We start from the raw sequence: 13,606 nt of genomic DNA, 5'->3' as shown, positions 1-13,606 counted from the left end.
CTTCCGGGAGGGGGCCCATGATGTCCATTCCCTATTTGATGAACGACCAAGGGGAGGTGACCGAGTGGAGGTGTTCGCCTGCTTGGTAAATCATTGGGGCATACTTTTGGCATTGCTCGCATTTCTTCACGAAGTCCGCGGCCTCTTTTTTCATGGTGGGCTGGTAATACCCTGCCCGTATGAGGCATCTGACCAAAGCTCGGTTGCCGAATGAGCTCCAAAATGGCCTTCGTGGACCTCTTCAAGGATGCGTTGAGTCTGATTTGGGCCCAAGCATTTTGCTAGAGGGTCGTTGTACGTTCTTTTGTACAGGTCGTCGTGGATGATGTTGTACTTGGTTGCTTGCATTCTCAGTTTCTTGGCCTCTTTTTTATCACATGGGAGTACACCGTCTTGCAAGTATGTAACAATACGTTTGCACCAATCCCAAGTCAGGTTTATGGTTCTTACCTCGATTAGGTCTATCGACGAGTTGAGAAGGTGGACTACACTTCTGTCTCCGGTAGTAATATTTTTGGTGGATGTGGCTAGTTTGGTGAGGCCGTTCGCCTCGGCATTCTAGGCTCATGGGATCTGGTCGAGTTGACATTTGCCAAACTTGGGCAGCAGCTTGCAGATTTTGGTCTGATATTTTTGTAACCTTTGTTCCTTGATTTGGAAAGTCCGTGTGACTTGGTTGACTACGAGTTGAGAGTCGTTGTTATAGTCTTAGCCATTTTGCCCCGTACTTGAGTGCTAGCGTTAACCCTGCAATTACGGCCTCATACTCGACCTCGTTGTTAGTCATGTCCGGGTAGCTTATGGGCTGGCGAATCACCTCATCGGTTGGGACTTCGAGTACGAGTCCCAGTCCGGACCCTGACGCGTTAGACGCGCCGTCAATGTACAGGACCCAAAGGTCCTGTGTTTGGGGAGAAGTGTGGGCGGCTTCTCTTTCAACTTTGGGCATTATTTTTGCCCTGAAGTTGGCGACGAAGTCAGCAAGAACTTGTGACTTTATCGTTGCTCGCGACTGATATGCGATATCGTGCTCGCGTAGTTTGATGGCCCATTTGTCCAACCTGCCCGATAGCTCGGGTTTATGCAAAATGCTTCTTAGGGGAAAGTTGTGACGACCGAGATGGGGTGGCACTAGAAAAACGGTCTAAGCTTTTGTGAAGCTACGATTAATGTCAGGGCTAGTTTTTCGAGGTGAGGGTATCTCGTCTCGGCGTCGACTAGTGTTTTGCTAATGTAATAGATGGGAGACTGCGTACCTTTATTTTCTCAGACCAGGACTGCACTCACAGCTACTTCAGATACAGCGAGATAAGCGATGAGATATTCCCCTAGCTCTGGTTTTGAAAGCAATGGTGGCGACAACAAATATGATTTTAATTCTTCAGGGCTTGGACACACTCAAAAGTCCATTGGAGGTTGTTATCCTTCTTGAGTACGCCGAAGAATCTTTGACATCTGTCTGATGATCGCGAAATGAACCTTGAATGGGCAGCGATACGGCCAGTCAACCTCTGAACCTGTTTTTTGGTGGTCAAGTGTTCTGGTATCCCTTCGATGGCTTTGGTTTGATTAGGATTGACCTCGATTCCTCGCTGTGATACCAAGAAACCTAAAAAAATTCCTGAAGCCACGCTGAACGCACAGTTTTCGGGGTTCAGTTTCATTCTGTATAGTCTGAGTATATCGAAGGTTTCTCTTAGGTGGTCGATGTGATCTTCTTTCCTTTTGGACTTGACTAGCATGTCATCTATGTAGACTTCCATTGTATTGCCAAGCTGGTCTTTGAAAATTCTCGTCACCAACCTTTGGTAAGTTGCCCTCACGTCTTTCAGCCGAAGGGCATGACCTTGTAGCAGTATGTCCCCTGATGGGTGATGAAAGTGGTTTTCTCCTGATCCTCTTCTTCCAAGAGGATTTAATTATAGCCCGAATAGGCATCCAAGAAGCTCAGTAATTCATGTTCGGCCGTTGCGTCGATGAGTTGGTCGATATGGGGTAACGGAAACGAGTCCTTGGGGCATGCTTTGTTCAAATCTATGAATTCTACGCACATCCGCCATTTCTCATTCTTCTTTTTCACCATGACCACGTTGGTGACCCACTAGGGGTATTTTGACTCCCTAATGGAGTCATTTGCCAATAGCTTTTCCACCTCTTCGTGTACCACGTCATTGATCGCGAAGTTGAAATTACGCTTGACCTGCTTCATTGGGGGTGGAATGGGTCGACGTTCAGCTTGTGCGTGGCGATTTCCTTTGAGATACCCGGCATATCTGCATGGTTGAAAGCAAACAAGTCCATATTAGTGGTTAAGAATTGACAAAATTTACCTGGTTCCTGAAGTTTGCAGCCGATGTAAGCTTTCTTGCTGTGGTCATTGGTGTCTAATTGAACGAGGTCGAGGTCTTCTATGGTTGATCCCGCAGCTTCGACCATATCGGGGTCTCTGATGGCGTCCTTGCTATCATCACATACCGACCTCGAACCCATGTTGATTGCTATGCCTCTTTTTCTTTGTCTTTCGTTTGTTGAGTGACTGTGTAGTCTAGGGCGATGCGCTAACATTCCCGAGATGTGCGTTGTTCCCCTTGTATGTGGAATATTCCCCATGGAGTAGGGAATTTGATGACTTGGTATAAGCTGGAAGGGAAGGCTCTCATGGTGTGTATCCATGGTCGCCCTATTATGGCGTTGTAAGCTATCACTTGGTCCAAGATGTGGAATGCGGTTTCTAGAGTGACGCCAACAGCCAGGACGGGGAGTGTGATTTCGCCATATGTTCGCTCAACTACATTGTTAAAACCAGTTAGCGTGATGCAACGTGGCACTATCTTATCCTTGAGTTTCATTTGTGCAAGTACTCGAGGGTGGATAATGCACGCGCCGCTGCCATCGTCTACCATAATGCGTCTCACATCGGTATCTAAAATTCGTAAGGTGATAACAAGAGCACCATAGTGAGGGAAAACCAAACCGTTGTATCTGACTTATCAAAGATGATATTTTCTTCGAGTTCATCATACCGTTCGTGGGTGATTGACCGTTTAAGCTTGTGGGTTGTGGTGAACTTCACACTGTTGATGGAAGCATCATCGGGCCACCGATGATCATGTGGACGGTGCGGGTTGGCGAGGGCGGTTTCGGCGGTCCTTGATATTGTTCACGTCCTCTAGCAAAGTTGGTCCTTCCCTAGTCGCCCAGCAACTCTTTGAGGTGTCCCTGTCGTAGCATGTTTACGACCTCCTATCTTAGGGCGATGCAATCCTTGATCTTGTGCCCTCATTCTTAGTGGAACTCGCAAAGGGCGTTCGATTTTCTGGTACTCAGGTCTGACCTTATCTTTGTGGCCACTTCACCTTTGGTCCGAGCTTCTCCAAGGTGTAGACTATTTCTGTAGGTGACACACAAAAATTGTGAGCAGATAATAAATGGGGCATACCTCTTTCATTCCGGCGAGTCCCTCTCCTCGATCTGGGTGGGCCCTCTTCATGACGGGAGGAGGACGTAATAGCCGCTCTAACATATGGTAGATGTCGTTCCCTGTTGGGTTGCGGAGCTGAGAGGTCCCTTACGATATCATTTCTTCGATCTTTTCTGGATTCGGCCTGTACCGAGGTCAATCGATGAGTTGGTCCATTGAGGTCGTCCTCGTCTGCTCGGACCTCGGCATAATACGCGTTGTGTATTTCATCCCAAGTAGATGGGGGGGGGGTACTTCATGAGCCGACTTAATAGCTTTCTTGTTGCCCTCGAACCATAGCCCGTTCTGAAAGGCTGCGACCACCATCCCTTCAGATACGTTGGCAAGGTCATCCTTACTCGGTTGAACGGGGCGAGAAAGTCCCTCAATCCCTCTCCCAGAGACTGTTTAATAGCAAATATGTTGTTTACTCTTGCCTCGGCCTTCTTGGACCCATCATGTGCCATTACAAAATTGTCGGCCATCTCTTTGAAAGTTTCAATGGAACGCGTAGGTAGTTGTGAATACCATTTTAACGCTCCTTCTGTGAGGGTTTCACCGAATTTTTTCAACAAAATGGAAGACACTTGTTCTTTGGCGAGGTCATTGCCTTTCACGGCAGTGACATAGTGAGTCACATGATCTTCAGGGTCGGTTGTGCCATCATATATCCTGAGGTAGGGCGGCATTTTAAAGGTTTTTGGTATGGCATGGGGGGCGGCGTCATCACTATACGGCTGCTCGACGAATTGGCAAGAGCTTAGGGGCGCCCTGTATCTTATCGACCCTTTCTTGGTGTTCTCTCATTTGGTCCCGGAGTGCTTTGTTCTCATTCTCCATTTCCTCCATCCTTTTGAGAATGGCCATGAGAGGGTCGTCACCTGCACTATCAATGACATAAAGAATAATACCTGTCATTGGAGGAGGAGGAAATTGGTTATGCTGCTCGTCTGCTGGTTGTATGACGCAAGTCCTTGCGTTTTCTGTAGCCGTGTCCCGATCGAGCTTATGGAGGACACTGGTTAGCGTGTCAGTTAGCCAAGCTTCAAGGAGCTTTTTTTTTTTATAGCTGGGGGCGTATCCTTCGCCACAGATGTGGAGGCTCCCTTACCAAGAGATTTTGTGATGTTGCAATGAGGAGGAGGTGACCCATCTCGCCTAGAGGAGTCATTGGGCGTTGCTTCTTCGTCTGCTGTTTCACATCTCTCATTGATGACGTTCATGAGGTTGGTTGGGAGGTCACTTATTATTCTCGTCCTTTCTTCTCTGTTACCTGCCATATTGGATTTGTGCACTCAAGTGCCCTTTTTTACGTTAGTGATCCGTGTTAGTTATAGATCTAGAAGAAACTAAAAATTTAACTAGGAAATCCCCATAGACGACGCCAAATTGTTTGACTAAAAAGTATAACTTTCGGCTAAAATAGTGGAGTTTATATAATAAGGGGTTAAACTTAGTTAATAATAATATCTCCAGATGTGAGTTCCGAAAATATGACTAGTGTTAGACAGATCTGGTGGTGGATTGATAACAACATCCATTAACTATTGCAAAGAGTATGAGCAATAATGGAGGAATGACTAGCAATAAATAACAACAATTGGCATTTAAGTAAATAGGAGAAGTGGTTCACCCAATAAAGGATGAAGTAGATGATTGTCCCTCCTAACAATGATGAGTAACAGACAAATCCTAGAATGTTCGAGTTATTCTTAGATCTAATGGAAAAGTGTAGAATAATATGAACAAGAATCTTGATGAAAAGGTAGTATTTGTATCTTCGTAAGAGAGAGAGAGAGAGAATATCTTCTATCAAAAGTTTGTTATTATCAAATGAATGTCACCTGCCTCCATTTGTTGTCTTTTTTTTCTATTTATATGGTACATTTTCCTGACAAATCCTAATAGTACAATTGCAGAGGATATCCAATAGAATATTCTTTGTAATATCCTATTCTAAAAACTAGCCGTTACAGCTCTATCTGTGGTGCTCGACTTCGACCATTGTTGACATCTCGACCACGAGTCTCGATGTTTCCTAATCGACCTTGAATGACTCTTTCCTCAATGCTACCTTGCCTTAAATATTCCGGGACAGATTTTGACCTATACAGAATGAATTAAAAAAGAAACTCAACATGAGTTATTGAATGATTGATAACAATTAATCGTAATAGAACATGACTCAAAATAGTCATTAGTCAAAGTATATCAAAATTCGATACTATCAAAATGGTAAAAGGAGTATTTAACCAATGACTTCTTATAACCAAGTACTCATATTGTTGTGATAGGTAGGTTATGAGTTGTACACTAATTTAACGAACTTAATAGATGCAAAAAGACTTTTTATTAGATAAACACTTATGTAGGTTGTGGTTTTTAATATGTACACCAATTTAAAGAATTTAATAAACACAATTTTTTTTATTAAATACCTTTACATGCATGGTTTACACTTAAAATTATCAGTCTAATAAGAACGCAAGTTATCGGCATATATAAATTTTCATAAATATCACTCTAATTTTGTTGAGATTAAAAGGGAAAAAGAGTTAGTGACAGTAAAAGTACATTAATGTTATAAAAAAAATTTACTACATACATTTGTCGAGATTTCAATTACTAAACTTCTTTCATTTGATTTCAAATATTACATAAGTACTTTTTAATTCTAGTTTTGTTAGCAAGGTTATTTCTTTGTGTATAACAATATGTTGCCAAAAAAATTCTACTTGTACTTCAATACATATTACAAATATTAAAATTATGACTTAGTAGTAACTATACTTTCAGTCAATAAATAATAAAAATAATTTAAGTGTATATATTTATTATTTATCCTTTTGTTTTATTCGAACTCATAGGATATATCATATATTACAACTGTAAGCTTTACTACATTTAGAGACTAAACAAAAGTATTAATTTATTATTCTTTATCTTGTCCACTGAAGATCATTTTAACTGTCTCATATGCTACGCTTTCAACTAGATCAAAAGCTTTGTCCTGATTTATTTGAACAGATGCCCCGTGGGACATGTTTTATTTAAGGTTTCGGATATATATTTTAGGAATGAATTTTTTAAGTAAGGAATGTGTTTATGTCGTTGAATTCGAATTAGCCGAGACCCAATGCGGTTAGTTGGAGGAAAAAATTGTGGTATATTGGCATGAAATGCATTATAATTTTCTAACTCTGTTTAAATTAGGAGTAGCAAAATAGATTAAAAATCATGACTTTTAGGAAGAGCATTCGAAAAACTTTCGGTGTGCAGTTGCAAAAAGAGGAACTCGTTGTCACGCTCTTGGGTGCGTCTGAGTCTGTAAAAGTTGATTAATGATTAGCTTCTTCTTTTTCTTTTTATTATTTATTTCGGAGAAAAGTTTCTTTCCTTCTCTTTCATTAGCACAATGATTAGCTCTCTATTTCTCTATTTGTTTATTTATATTTTTTTTTAAACAGAAGAAAAAGATTAGTTGAATTGAACCACTTTCCTCGGGAAATTCATTTTGAACGTCAAGTTGAAAACGTCATTTATGTCCTCGTCTTCAAAAGCGGGGGCGTTTATCCGTCCACTTGTTTTGTCTAGTTGTTCTTTTTTGTCAACTACCCCAATGTGGTTTACTTGATGAAGATATTTTATGAAGGCTGTGTTATTTTTTTACTTTTTCGTCCTAATTTATGTCACCGTATTTGTTGATTGAATAGGAAGTTTGAGAAATAAAAAAATACTTCTGAAATTTATGGGCTAACACAAATTATAGTAAGTTGTATGGCTAGAAATTATCTCATTAAGATTAAAATAAAAAATTTGAACCTGAATTATTATTAAGTATATAAAAAATAATTTTTTTTTGAAACAAACTAAAACAAAGAATATCACATAAATTGATAAAGGGAGTAATAAAAAATTAAATTATGATTTTTTTAAAATTGATGGTGCCTTTCTGGAAGCTAGAAAATGCATAAGGATTCAAGTGGGCTGGGGCTTTATTATACACGAGTGTTGGCTGGTCTTACTATTGTTTAACCAAAAAATATGAACTTTTGGTTAAACTAATTAATTAAAAAGATAAAGGGTTAATCCTAATTAAAAATAATAACTTCAGATCTAAAATTGACCTACGTGGATTATGTATGATAGTGTCGGAACAGATTTAATACAATATGTGTTAAATGTTCAAGGTCAATAATGGGATGAGAATAACAAGCATTAAATAACAATAAATGACAATAAATGTAAATAAGGAGAATGATTCACCCAATATTGAATGTGGTGGATGATTCTTCTTTCTGACAACGATGTATGACAAATAACTATGAGAATATTTGAGACTTTCTCGGATCTGATGTGAAAAGAATAGAATAATCAACAAAACGAATCTCTTTAGAAAGATGGTGTTTGTATTTATATACAGAGTTTGCTTTTCAAGAGAGTCCTTAACAAAATCAATAATAAATGTCTTTCACCTTATCTCTCTTTCTATTATGGGACATGCCCCTAATTAACCCTAAAAGTACAAGTACCGAGAATATTCAGTGGAATATTCTCCTAAAAGATCTTATTACAAAACTAGCCGTTACTGTTGCTCTAGGCATTTGACCTCGGCCACGATCGACTGCTCGGCTATGAGTCCATTAGTCATTAATCGACCTCGGCTAAATTAATTCTAATAGTACCCCTTCGTGCCGAATATCTTTAGTCAGATTTTGACCCATACAATTAGTCCATCCGCTTATCGAGGTCGTCTCACGGACGATCTCGATGAGCGGACTTCGCTAGTCGTAGTGGAGAGACTTAGGTGGGCAGGTCGAGTAGTAACGCTCATGGCGAGGTGATAACGTGGCACTTCGTGAGCCATAACTTACCGTTACGTCGGTTCAGAATGACGTCATTATATCATGTGTCATTATTACGCATTTTCCCGATAAGTTACGTCGTTTTCCGCGCCTCTGTCATTTTGATATTTGTGCAGTGAAGATTTGCATTCTCGATTAAGGTGCCTGGATTTCTTATAAATAGGGGTAGAAAACCCTCTATTTGATCCTTTGTGTTTCCAAGCATTTGAATCTCTACATTTTTCTCTCCTCTTCCCCCAGTGTTCTTGCTTTCATTATTTCCACCTTCACATCCATGTCTTTCCTGATTTCAGCAACTTCTGTTACTTACACTTCCTGTGTGTTTGCAATTTCCTCCCATATAAACAACTAAAGATGGTTGATACATCTACTAACCTTGGGGGAACATCTGAACCGATTCCATTACTAGTGAGCATGCCCCCTCACGACGATGGGGCTGCTATTGTTGTAGAGGATGAGAGCTTCCCCATTGTAGACGAAATAATCCCTCACAAGGAAAAGGTGAGGGTGGACTTCTCGAAGCGGCCTGAGGACGATCTTGAAGCCGTGGAATCTAAAGCGGACATGGCTGCCCTTGTTGAATTTAGGGCCAAGTTTAAGATTCCGGCTCACATTGACCTGGTCCCGACCGGTCTTGATGTGGTGCAGATTCACCACCCGGGATATTGCGCATTCTACGCGTATCCGTTCTACGTGGGCTATTCTTTTTCCCTCCCTTTATTGGCGGAGGAATTCTACCGCTACAACGCTGTTTGCCCAGCCCAGCTTTCCCCCCTACATTTATAAGCTCATCTTCATATCGACAAAGTACGTAGAACTGGCCGGCCGCGAAATCTCTATTCGCCACCTGACGCATCTCTTCGCGCCCAGTTTTCATAGGGGGACGATATTGCATCTTCATCACCGCGGAAGTATGTGTTTGGTAGTGAAGATGGACGATAAATCCAATCGTCAGTTATGGTTAAACTTCTTCTACGTCAAGACCGAGGACGTGGTGACAAATGCTAATGGATTTCCGGAGGCGTGGAATTATGCTCGTAAGTACTTCAGCCGAGTTCTTATTTCGCTTATTTGGCAGTAGCGTAATCATTCTATTTTCCTTTTTTATTCAGCCGAGGCCGAGCCCTTCCATTGGTTGCAGACATTAATGACTGGGTAGCCAAGTCTTACCTCATACGGTGGGGATCCGCAAATGGCCGGTGATCACGCTCAACTGAGTCTCACAAAAGACTATGCGGGCGTTGCAAATATAATCTGAGTATTATTGCCCAGAGTCGAACCACAGGGAACTAATCAATCACTACTGTCAGATTTACTAAATTCACACAATCTGTTTTCCCAAACTTTTTGATTCACAATGGTTGATTTTCTAACAACTAAAGACTGAAAGTAATTAACAGCGAAAAATTAACTAAACTTGATGTGTAAATAGTAGAAATAAAGTCTAAGGCAATGGTTTCCCCCGCTGGTAATTTCCTTGGTGTATATGTCTTATAACTACGATTTAGTTGTCTCTAACAATCATGAACGCTCAAGCTATCATAACTCTTTCTCAAGTAATTATGATAATCTACTAGACGCACTCTCTCAAGCTACGCTAGCTAATTTCACAATACAATTCACTTAGATTGCATCCGGGGTTTCGTTATCTCTAATCCAACCCCTAAACCCTCGGTTATGACTCTCGTCTATACTCAGGGAGTGATGTTGTTCATACAATCACCTAAATATGCACTCTCTCTCAAGTAGATACATAATAAATAGGAACGGATAATTGAGGGCCCTTTCAACTAATCTACAATCAAAACATAGATGAACAATTAGAGATTAACAACCAAATTCAATTATATTAATAAAACAACCAAGTCATCCCCAACGGGTTCCACCAAAACCTTAGATTAAGGTTTTTAGCTACTCATGACAATGGGAAAATAAACTACTAAAAGATTCATAATCATAAATTGCAAGAAAAATAAAGAAGAATAAGAGTAATGATGTTTTGGGTGATCTCTCACACTTGTTTTCCTTGCCAAAGTACTCTCTAAAAACATTACATGCCTCCCTTGGGCGAGTTCTATTGTTTAAATAGGGTTTTTGGGCTAAGAATTCAGTGTTTTGCACCTCAGTCCCTCAATTTTACGCCTCCTGCCGCGGTCCTACCGCTGTTACGCCCGGACCGCGGCAGTTCATCTCCAGTTCTGGTTTGTGCATTTCACATGGTGCACTTGGCGGATATTATGCGATTGGCCTCTTTTTCCTCCATAATTGATCCCAAAAGTACTCCATAGCCTTCTTTTATTGTATGTAACCTGCAAAACATGAAAAGCACTAATAAGAGCATTTTGTTATCACTTTTACCATAAAAACTCTACAAGAAAAAGGTTCTTTTAGGGCTTATCATAGTTCAATTCACCTATTATCAACACCTCACACTTAAATCTTTGCTCGTCCTCGAGCAAGTTACCACACTTCTAGGCCTAATCGTTCGATGCATTACCTAGTTTTATGTCACACCCGCCATTATGAAAGAACAACCTAAGCAGTGCAACAGCCACACCTCAGATGAAGACTCTAATGCCATTCCACACACGTGCTTACTCTAGTTACTCTAAACAGAGGTGAAAACTTGCCTTTTCTTCCCGAGTCACATGCCCTCACATCACATTTTTGAGAGAAGTTCCACACATATAAAATCAAGCACAAGGAACTATAGATAGAAAGAATTCACTCACTCTCAGCAAAGAACATTCACATGCCACACAGATACACCATAAGCTTGCCCTTAGTGTAATACTCTACTATTCGAGTTGTTTTAGTCTAAGATCAAGAGGTCTTTATTTGGTTGTAATGTAGGCTAAGGGACGGGTAGGATATATTTGAATATAGTGACTAACCTCCCTAAGCACTTTTAATACATTTTTCCTTTATTCCGATTTCCATGTTCAACCCAGTCATCCTTCCACACTTGTTTCATAAGCTACCCCCGCTTTTCTAGGTGCAACTGGCTTTTCTTGCCATTCACTACTTTAGGACCACCTATTTGCAAGGTCCTTTTTCTATATTTCAATATATTTATTTATTTATTTATTTATTTATTTTTCAACTACCATTGCACCATTCAAGTATTTTCCTGATTCCCCTTTTCCTACTCCCTTATCACCCCACACTTTGACTTTTACATGATCTTTAACAGTTCAAGTGCTTCTAGGAGGCAAAGGGTCAAACAGTCAAGCTATTCAACACATGGATGTAGGTTATTGCAAGGTTATCAAAGAAACAGGCTTTAGGCTCAAAGGGGTTAACTATGGTGATACGTACAGGTGGATTCATAATTAAACCGGCTACACAAAGAAATGCCTCAATCATCTCTAAGACCAAACAACTTCTATTTCGCTATGTAAACACACCGGGCAAGTTCTAGGTATCGCATGCAAGCACAGAATACAGGTATTTCCTCACACATACTTGGCATGTAACTCATTCCGAATTAGTTTGTCAACACACTCACATGAGTGTTCAAGCAAGACAAGGTGTGCACAATTAAGGCATAATTTACGAGTCTATAAATGAGCATAGACGCCGCACCCTCAAGTTTGTTTAGTTATTAGCAGGTGTGTACATTATAGGTTGCATTCCTGCCCTTACCACATCTTAGTCCAAGAGAGTCTTCAGGGTCCTAAAAATATCAAAGAAAAATCTACCTAACCCGGTTCAAGAAAATCCCTTGGAAAAGAACCGTGGTCAAAAGAAAAACCAAGGGGGAATTACTACGCTACCTAAAAATTAAAAAAATAAAAAATCTAAATGGACTACTTCCCTCAAGAGTACTTGTCCAAGTGGTCCGTCCTCAGGAAGAGTCCCCTACCTTTTCTAATTTTTTTTTTATCTGACTTTGACCCTCAAGAGACCTGTCGACAAGTGTCCGTCGTTGGGCCAAGTCAGTTACTTGTAAGCTGAGTACATCCAATTATATACAACAACAAAGATAAAGAACTACAACATACTCAATGTATATGTACACTAACAATACACCACTAAAGCACGTCTCCCACCCCACACAAAAAATGATGGCATGTCCCCACGTTATATCACAAATAAAGAGTAGAAGGGTAAGAAGACTTCCCTGAGCATCAGTCGGAGTCGGAGACGGTGCTGGGGTCCACATGACAAGCCCTCCCCAAAGCACGGAACCAAGCCATAAATCGGTTCTCAGACCTGGCCTGCCGCTGAGACATGGCATCTATACGCACATGTAGGCCATCAACGGAGGTGCGAAGATCTGCCACCTCTTCCTCCATAGAACGCAACATGGGCCGGCTGGACTGTGATCGAGAGAACCCTGCCCTAGTATGGGGTCGCCGAGAGGATCCGGCTCCCTCATAGGATCTCCTGGAAGGTGCCATGGGTGTTGTGGCGTCATCCTCATCATCAATCTCAATTGTTGTGGGTGCATCTCTGCCCACTGTGATCCTAGAAACTCGGAATGGTGTTTTTGCGGGCAAAGCTCCATTTGTAGGACTGGTGGGGACACCTTTTAGCAGACACAATCTCGTCACCAGTGAGGGAAAGTAAAACCCCTTAGATAGCAGAGATGACCGAAGGATCATTTCATCACCAATAATTCTCGCCGCATCAAAGTCCCTCTTGGTGACGAAGCACCACACCAGTAGAGCCCGTAGGTGGTTCACATCTGTCGTGTTGCTTGTGGGAAAGAACCGGCCGCAAATGATGGTGAACCAGCACTTGGCCTCATGTGTGAACGACTTGGAGTGGAGGGTAATGTTTTCCTGTATCCAGATTGGTTGACCCTCTGCGCAGATTGTCGCAATCGTCATGTCCTAAGAGACCCCTTGGGCATCATGGTAATGATCAATGTCACCAGTAAACTGGGGCAACTGCAAGACCTGGCGAATCTTCCGAATTGAGGCATCCACTACCCTGCCCCGCACAATCACCTCCCGGCCAAAATATTCCGGGCAGTTCGCGTAGAACTCCCGGACTATCATCGGCTTTGCCGTCTCAGGCTCATCAAACAAGAACTCCATCTCCCTCCTTCGGATTTCCTCATACATGTCTGCACTTTCCATATGGAGGGCAGCCCGGTCAACAACAATCTCAGGGACAAAGGTTTTGGTAGCCTTAGCATGAAATGCGTCTCTCTGCCCTTTGAGACTGGAACCTGATTTCATCATATGTTGGCACGTGGGAAGTGCTTGCCGAGCCTCTTTCCTTTTTCGGGCCATATTACCTGCAAACAACTTTAGGGCAACTATCAGATGCA

Source organism: Nicotiana attenuata, unplaced genomic scaffold (assembly GCF_001879085.1).
Source record: "Nicotiana attenuata strain UT unplaced genomic scaffold, NIATTr2, whole genome shotgun sequence".
NCBI lineage: Eukaryota > Viridiplantae > Streptophyta > Magnoliopsida > Solanales > Solanaceae > Nicotiana > Nicotiana attenuata.
Note: the sequence above shows the minus strand (reverse complement) of the source record.